This window comes from Peromyscus californicus, unplaced genomic scaffold (assembly GCF_007827085.1).
Source record: "Peromyscus californicus insignis strain IS unplaced genomic scaffold, ASM782708v3 Scaffold_19__1_contigs__length_69161282, whole genome shotgun sequence".
Lineage (NCBI taxonomy): Eukaryota > Metazoa > Chordata > Mammalia > Rodentia > Cricetidae > Peromyscus > Peromyscus californicus.
In genome coordinates this window covers 31,491,660-31,500,552 of record NW_026294491.1, presented here as the reverse complement: position 1 = coordinate 31,500,552, position 8,893 = coordinate 31,491,660, and the positions used below count along the sequence as shown (strand labels likewise).

The 8,893-nt window shown below is 44.6% G+C and overlaps 1 pseudogene; it reads left to right on the top strand.

Annotated features, from left to right (window-relative positions):
• The first annotated feature begins 1,134 nt into the window (after positions 1 to 1,134).
• LOC128114078 (ran guanine nucleotide release factor-like) lies at positions 1,135 to 6,859 on the top strand (annotated as a pseudogene).
• Positions 6,860 to 8,893: the final 2,034 nt, after the last annotated feature.

Sequence of the window (8,893 nt, the reverse complement as noted above, 5' to 3'; positions counted from 1 at the left end):
TAGCACAGATTCACCCACCCATCTATTCATCTGTGCCTCACACAGGTACGCCTTCATCATGTATAGTGTTTCATACTGTTGTTTTCCAACCAGTCACGCAGTAGAATTTTCCAAGCGTGTAGAAATGCTTTGGGGAGCCTCTTGAGAGGAAGAACTCAAGGGAGCAGGGGTGGTAGCAGACCGGCCTTTAAAACAAAGCTAGCCCAGGTTAACTTTCATGCTCTCTGGCTACTAGTTATGCACTCTGAGGGGAGTTCCTTTCCCTCTCAGAGCCTTAATTATTCCCACCTACAAGCTGTTGAACCCGTGAGACCATGCATATGGCTTCTAGATCCGTTCTTTACATCTAGGACAAAGTCAATAAATATTGGCTCCTTTCCAATCAGGGTTTCATAAAGCATTTGAGTCGTTTCTCTTACCCATATGTGTTAGCATGAGAGATAGCATTCAGTTCAGTTTAATATACTTTATATTAGCAATTATATATTAATTTATATCAATATTTTACCACTACATAACAGTAATGATGTGTTAATATTTCAGTATATTAAACATTAATGACTATTTAATATTGATTGAATATCTATCTATCTGATGAATATGTAGTGGGTGTCTACTATGTGCAAAACTCGAAGGTCATTGGCCCGTTGTTTTTTTGTTTTTCATCTCAGAGGCTTAAACAGGTTGACCAAATACTTAGCCTTGTTTATTCAAAATGTACATAACAACACATCACAAACCGGAAGGCCAGTTCTGAAATGTGACAGAGGGGCGTAGAAAAAACAACAAGCTGAGCTCTCCCGTTCACGTGGGCAGGTTCATGAGTGGGGACAGTGGTCAGGACTTTGGATACTATTTTGGAGGAAATAAGAATCCTTTCTTCAGTCACCACGTTTCTGTTCACAGCCATTTCATGAAATATAAAATAGCTATGGGAAAAAAACTTTTTTTTTTTTTTTTTTTTTTTTTTTTTTTTTTTTGGTTTTTCGAGACAGGGTTTCTCTGTGTAGCTTTGCGCCTTTCCTGGAACTCGCTTTGGAGACCAGGCTGGCCTCGAACTCACAAAGATCCGCCTGCCTCTGCCTCCCGAGTGCTGGGATTAAAGGCGTGCGCCACCACCGCCCGGCCGGGAAAAAAACTTTTATATAAATCTTTTCTTTCCTCAGAGGACTCTGACAGTGCAGTCTCCCTAACATCAAACATTCCCATGAAAAATTAAAACTCCAGTCAATCAACCAGCTGTTTCTAAATATACAAAAATATGGTACAAACCATCTGAGTTTTCACTCTCTGGTTGAAGAAATACATCATTTAGACAGAGCCTAAAGCACATCTTGTTCATCACTCACTGGAAAAAAAAATAGCATTTCTTTGGTACTCAGAAAAAAAACTATTAACAGCAAAATTCTTCTATTAGACAACTCAAGGGCACACCTGTGCTCAAACCAAACCCTCTGGTGCTCTGAGCCTGATCCAGAATCCGGGATAGAGAGCTGGGTATGAAGCTCCACCACGCTGGGGGGCTTCACTGTACTCTGGGCCATAGATCCCTCCCTTGTCATGTGATGGAGGGATGCATTTTGTCATGTTTTCTAGAATGGGAACGGTGCAAACCGGAGGAAAGGGGAGACGTAGGAAAACCTGACTTCCCAACACAAAACGAGAGAATCCACCTGTGTCATGACTCAAGGTGACTTCCCAGGCTTACTCATTTACTCAATGGCGGAGTTAGCAAGGAGCTGTGGCTCCTGAGTAATTCAAGCTATTTTAATGATCTCAGTTGTAAAAGCTTTCCACTTCAGAGAGTTATGCTTCAGGTTATGTGTTCATCAGCTTTCTGTCACTGTGACAAAATATTTGAGACAGGCAACTTAACAGAGGAAAGATTTATATTGCTCATGGCTGCTTACATTCAGTCCATGGTTGCCTTGGGCCTGTCCTGAGACAGAATACTGTGGCAGGGAGCAAGTGGCAGAGCCAAGCTGCTTAGCCCACGGAGGCCGAAAGGAAGGAGAGAAGGAGAATGTTTTAAGTCCAGTGAGAGCTAGTTTTTGTCAACTTGACACAAACCTAGACGTATCTCAAAAGAGGTTATCTCAGCTGGAGAATTGCCTTTATCAGACTGGCCTGTGGGCATGTCTGTGGGGGTGTTTTCCTTGATTAATAATTGATGTCGGAGGACCCAGCCCACTGTGAGCTCTGCCATCCCTGAGCAGATTGGCCTGGACCGTATAACAAAGGTAGCTGAGCAAGCCAGAGGAAGCAAGCCAGTAAGGAGCATTCCTCTGTGGTCTCTTGCAAGTTGTTTTTTGTTGTGGCTTCTTTCTTTCTTCCTTCCTTCCTTCCTTCCTTCCTTCCTTCCTTTCTTCCTTCCTTCTTTTCTTTCTTTCTTTCTTTCTTTCTTTCTTTCCTTCTTTCTCTCTTTCTTTCCTCCTTTCTTTCTTTCTTTCTCTCTCTCTTTCCTTCCTTCCTTCTTTCTTTCTTTCTTTTTTATCACAGCAACAGAAAACAAAGTAGAATAGGTCCCAATATTCTCTTTAAGAACACACTCTCAATGATCTAACTTTCCTCCTACCCCTCAAAGGTTCCCCTGTCTCACAGCACCACCACAGGCTGTCAAACAAACCTTCAGCACATGAGGCTTTGGGGGGCATTTGAGATCCAAACTGTAACAAGTTGAGTAGATGGAGAAATAAGGGATAGAGATTGGAGAAGACAGCTTTCATTGAGAGGGCTATTTGTTCTGAAAACTATACAATTGAAATCTGGATATTGGTCATCACCATTAATGATATTTCTTAAATTCAAGTGGCACGGATTATCAAATCAGCTAAGATGTCCGTCAACAGATGAATGAATAATAACAGTGTGGAGCACATAACTGAGAAAGTTTTGTTCAATCATTAAAAAAAGAAGAGGAAATAAGGCATGGTAGCATGTCTTTAATCCCAGCACTCAGGATGCAGAGGCAGGCAGATCTCTATGAGTTTGAGGTCAGCCTGGTCTACATAAGTGAGTTCCAGGACAGCTAGGTTGCATAGAGAAACTCTCTCTCTCTCTCTCTCTCTCTCTCTCTCACACACACACACACACACACACACACAAAAGAACTTCATAGTTTCGTAGGCCAGGAGGAGGTAGTGGCTGTTCCAGCGGCTCTGGGAACCTCAGGGGAATTGATGCCTCAAAGGCCTATGTAGCTTTCTTTAAAACCTTGCTAATGTCCAGACTCAAGCCCCAGATTTATGGAGCCCACCAGAAACTGTCCACTGTTCAGAGATACCTTCTCCACCATCCTCTCCTCTGGGTCATTGATGTCAGTGACCTCTGACCAGTCCAGGACAACCAAGAAGTTTGGGCCATGCCATGACTGACCAGAGTCTGATCGTGGAAGTTCTGGAGCTGCAGGCCACGTGCGGACAAAGTAACTGTGCATTACCATTTTGAGGATGTTGGCCGGATGCAAGGGGCTAGGTCTGCGCCTGTGGTATTTGTGCGGCCTCTCTGGGGACCGTATCCCTGAGGTGCTGGCTGTCAAGATGTCTGGTTCCTTTCAGGCAAGCAGCAGGTAGCTAAAGAAAACCAGCAGGTAGCAAAGGATGTCACATTGCATCCAGTCTGGCTTTGGCTGCCCTGGTAACAGGCTGATCTCTTGCTCATCTTCAATCTACCCACCTCTGACAGCAGGTCTCTTGGCCCTGAAAATCTATCATGTCCACCTTGGAGCCTGGGTAACTTTGAACAGCTGGTGGCTAGTTTGACCCTCCATCATTCCCACATCTTTGGTCCCCAGTAGAGATGCTGAAACAACATACTGCTGCCGAGGATTCAGGGACCCAGTTCTGAGAAGTAGAGTTTCTTTCTATTTCCCCCTCCTCCCCCCCGGACCGAAAGCATAAGACACCGCCTCTGCAGAAATAAACTTGCTTTATAAACAACATAAAAAAAAATAATATTATGTTATCTGTAGAAAAATGTACGGAACTGGAGAAATGATAAATATTTCATTTCTTCCCACATGAAGAATCTAGAATATATATATATATGTATATTCATATATGAATATATCTATATCTTTATACCTACGGTATTAAATAGAAGTATAGAGCTCGAATTTCAGGTTCTTCGGTCAGTCAATGGAGGTACTTGGGGCCTTGCATGCCGTTTAAGAAAGGAAGATAAACACAGTTAACAGTGGTGAGGTGGAGGTACTCCTGCCGTTATGAAGAGCCCCAGCCATGCCTCCATCCTTAGCAAATATCTTCTGCTGGTCACCTCGGAGCCAGATTTTATTTTGAAGACCTCTATCCCACTGCACCAAGGAGGGAGCTGTTCCTATGAGCCCTCTGAAGGGCCGAGAGTAGACCCAGGCTTTATGTGACACGGCCACACAGAAGAAAGGGGGCGGTTTCTGAGTCCTCTGCAGAGGGCAAGGATCGATCTTCTACCTAAGGAAAAGAAATATCTAGGATTAGAACCATCCACATGGACCTGGAGTGCTTTTGCATTGGTGTAATTGAGATGGGTAAGGGTTAAGACACAGTATGAGCCAAAGGATTTATGCCTGGCAGGTGCTTAAGTAATAATAACTGCTGAGGCACAGCTATATATGTATTAAATTACGTGAAATTCTATAGATACAGGTATTATCACATTAATGATGTTAAATGTTTGCTGTAGACAATGGCAGGCTAGCTGCCAGCATTTGGTTGTGCCAGTAGAGACCTTAGACTTGTCTATTAACTTCATGGCCTTCTGCCTTTCTGTGCCTCAGTGTCCTTGGATACTCAGTGGACTTTGTGAAAATCTTTGTAAATATTAAGGAAGACCAAGCACATACAGTACAAGAACTATACCTGGCACAAAGAAAGTCTGCCACTAAAAGTTAGGCATGATTAGCCTTGATTAGATGACTCTACACAGCTCTGCCCTTCTCTGCATCAGTCATAGTGATACCATGCTTTACTCTAAAGATCTAATATGGATGTTTTTAAATTAACCTTTATTGTCAACTTGATACAAGCTGGAGACACCTGGGAAAGAGGAAACTTCAAATGAAGAATTGCCTTAGTCAGGTTGTGCTGTGGCCATGTCTGTGAAGGACGATCTCATTTTAAAAGAGAAGAACCAAGGCAGAAAAACAATAAGATCAAACCAAAATCCCAAATTGAGCAGTGTTAATCAAATCCTGTAGCTCAGTGGTCAGGGTCCAGGACCCATTCATTAACTTCTGGGTTCCAAAAGGCTCCAACTCTCCCATGGCCAGCACACAGGCATAGTTAGTCTTGTAGACTCAGGCAGGTTCCAGTTCACACTTTCTGCTGTCCTAGGTGGGTGTCCCATATTCCTGGCATCTGCGATATCCTAGAGTACCAAAAGGAACTTGGGGAATAAAAAGGTTCACACTTACAGGTAATAGTCCATCACCGAGGGAAATCAGGATAGGAACCTAGAGGTAGGAACTGAGGCAGAGGTCATGGAGGAATTATGATTTGCCAGCCTTTTTATATAGGCAAGGCTCATCATTCAAGGGATGATGTCATCCACAGTGGGCTGAGCTCTCCAACATCAACCATCACAGACAGGGCCACAGACCAGCCTTATTAAGGCAATTCTTCAATTGAGGTTCCCTCTTCCTGTGTCAAGTTAACAATAAAAACTAATAAGGACAGTGTATTGTGTGAGACAGAGACAGAGAGAGACAGAGGCAGAGAGAAAGAGACATGACAGCTAGCAGTTAGCATGGGGAATCTACTCAGCATGAGGTAGAACTTGACACAGGACCAGAGCCTAGCATCTAAGAGGTAGGCAGAAACAAGTAATGGGATGCTGCGCAAGGATTTCCTCCTCATCCCAAAGCAGCCACGATGACTTGGAATGTTCCAGCTCATGTTTCTCATCCTCCTGACGCTTACAAATTCTTTCTAATTAGATCCAGCCTGGCTGCAAAGGTCTCTGCGTTAGTTCCACCACCTTCAACCCCGGGTCTGGTGGGGATGGTAGCTTTAGCTATCTGCGTACATCCGGGGCCTAGCACAGTGCAAAGAATGTGGAAGCAACAACCCCAGGAACCCAGAAACTTTGGATAGAGATCATACAAAATAATGCCCTGTCTGTCAGAAGTCAGTCTGTGATGAACATCCCATGCTTTAATGTTCACTTTGTTTTTCTTAGTTTGTTTAATCGCCTCATTCATCCACGGTACATTGAACACCCCTTAGAAAATTTGAGACTTCATCATCAAATCACCTGTTTCAGAGTCGGAGTTACAGGTCCAGGCTACCCTTCTTTTTAATTACTTACTCATGGTGCTCTATCCCTTGTATCATTCCTTGAACCTGGATGATGCCTCATGTTAGACTCTGTGCCCACCATCTCTGGAGTGGCCCATTTTAGCATGGGCTTCTGTGGAATATAGCACTCTCATGCTTGACTGAAGGCATTGTCTTTGCCTATGGGATCTGGGTGCTTAGGTCAGGCCCTGGTTGTAGACACAGTCACAGACTGACTCTCTGAGCATCCTTGGGTCCTGACTCTTGTATACTCTTCTGCAGAACCATCCTCACACATTACATGGCAGTTATGAGCCTCTGCCTTTGATGGTTAATATTGATGGTCATCTTGGTGGGATCCAGAATCACATTTAAGACAAGTGTCTAGGCATGAGTGTTTGGGAGTATGTAGATGAGATTAACAGAGGTGGGGAGACCCACAGCATTCATCTGGCTCTGCTTCCTGATCGGGCAGATATGATGTGACTAGCTGCCTCAAGCTTCTACCACAACAGCTTCCCTGCCATGAAGAACTGCACCCTGGTACTGTGAGCCAAAATAAACCCTTCATTTTTTTTTAAAGTTAATTTTGTAAAAAAAAAAAAAAAAAAAAAAAAAAGTAGCTTGTGCACTACCCTAAATAACCCTGTTTATTTCTTTCTTCATATAAGCTTGCTATTAAAACCCAAGTGTTGGGGGGGGGGGCAAGGGGATGGCTCAGTGGTGAAAGCACTTATGGTACAAGCCTAACAACCTGAGTCTGGATCCCCAGACCCATGCAAAATCTAGATGCAGTAGCCTGCATGTCTGTAATTCTCACTCTCCCATGGAAAGATGGGAGATAGAAACAAGAGGATCTTCAGATGCTCAGAGGGCCAGCTACCATGGTGTCTGTCCATTCAGCAGTGAACAAGAGACCCTGTCTCAAGAATGGAATGATACCTGAGGTTGTCCTCTGATCTCCACAGGTACATCATGGCATCCTTTCTCCCTCTCCCTCTCCTCTGTCTCACACACCCAAGAGTACACCTGTGTGTTGATAACACCCAACGATCCTGCAATGGAAGTAAACCAAGGTGAGGGACATAGTGGGAGCATGCATGCATGCGTGTGTCTCTGTATGTGTGTGCGCGCATGTGCTCGTGTGTAGATGCCAATGTAGGAATACTACAGCAGATGGTATTGTATTTTGACCGTGAAACGTCCTCAGTGTGTACTGGAAGGAATGGAAACAGCATTGGAAAGTGAGCTTCCTGAGGTTGTATGCTAGTCAGGGTTGACAAACAATTCCCTAGCACATGCTAAGTCTGTATTCCTAGAGAAGCTCCTACTAGCTCTTCCACCCAGAACTGGGGGCTCTGTACCCCAAATATGGCAGGAACATAAGAAGTGTGCATCTTAGTAAAGCCACACTTGGGAGAGAAGCAACAAGGGGCTTCCTTTTGCTCCTCATTTTCCCTTCCCCACAAATCAGGGAGAAGAAGTAGAAGCAGGGGATGCTACCACATAGCCACACTGTCCCCAGAAACACTGCCTCCCGCACTCAGCCACACTGTCCCCAGAAACGCTGCCTCCCGCCTCACCAAGACTCTTAAGCACATTCCCCAGAAGGGCACAGGACCAACTCAGAGCCAGGCAGGGCTGACCTTGACCACAAAGTAATGCAGGTGAGGTAGGTGTCCTCCAGGTTCATGCAAAGGAATCCCCGGGCTGAAAAGAAATGAAGCATCACGCAATGATGACCCCCAAAGTCAGTTGTTCAGTCTAAATGCTGCTGGAACATTTAGATAAAAAGTGAGACATAACTCCAAAAGAGATATTTTCTACGTACTCCCACCAAGTTGAGAGATTTGGAAGCCTGCACTGACATCTCAGCATCTTTTCAAAGACCCCAACATGGAGGCCAACACGTCCTTTCTGAGGCCTTATGAAGACAGAGGAGATAAACTTGACTGAGTTTAAAACGACAGCCTATGTGGCTATTAAAACAGCTGAGAAAGAACATGTTGTCCTAAAATGTTATAGACTGTTCATGTTCCCCCCTCCCATATTCATAGGTTGGAATCTAAAGCCCTGGGTGATGAGTTTTAGAGGCATGGTTTGGGAGAGGGGGCTAGGATCAAGGTGGAGCCTTCAGGAACGGGATTAATGTGGTCCTAAGAGGTCAGAGAACTAGGAGGCATCTCATCTGATCAAATGAGAAGGCAGGGAGTCAACCACATGGACACTCTGAGCTCCGATTTCTAACCTCTAGAACTGAGAGTGAAAAATTCTCTTTACACACAGGCCACCTAGTCCTGTGGTCCTTTGCAGTAGTCGCCCAAGAAGACTAACACTGCTATTATTTAAATGCAAAATGTCTGCACCTGGCTCATGTTTCCAACACCTGCCGGCCAGCTGGGGGAGCTATTTCTGGAAGCTCTGGAGCCTCTAGAAGGAGCAGCTGGTCTGGAAGAAGTGTGTCACCGGGGACAGGTATTTAAAGGTTTTACCCTGCCTGGTCCTCTCTCTGTTCTCTGCTTCCTAGCTCACCATGATATGCTCTAGCTACCATCCCTGCCTCCATAGACTGGAGCCCTCTGTAAGCGTGAGCCAAACAGAAGTATCTCCTCCCTCAGTTA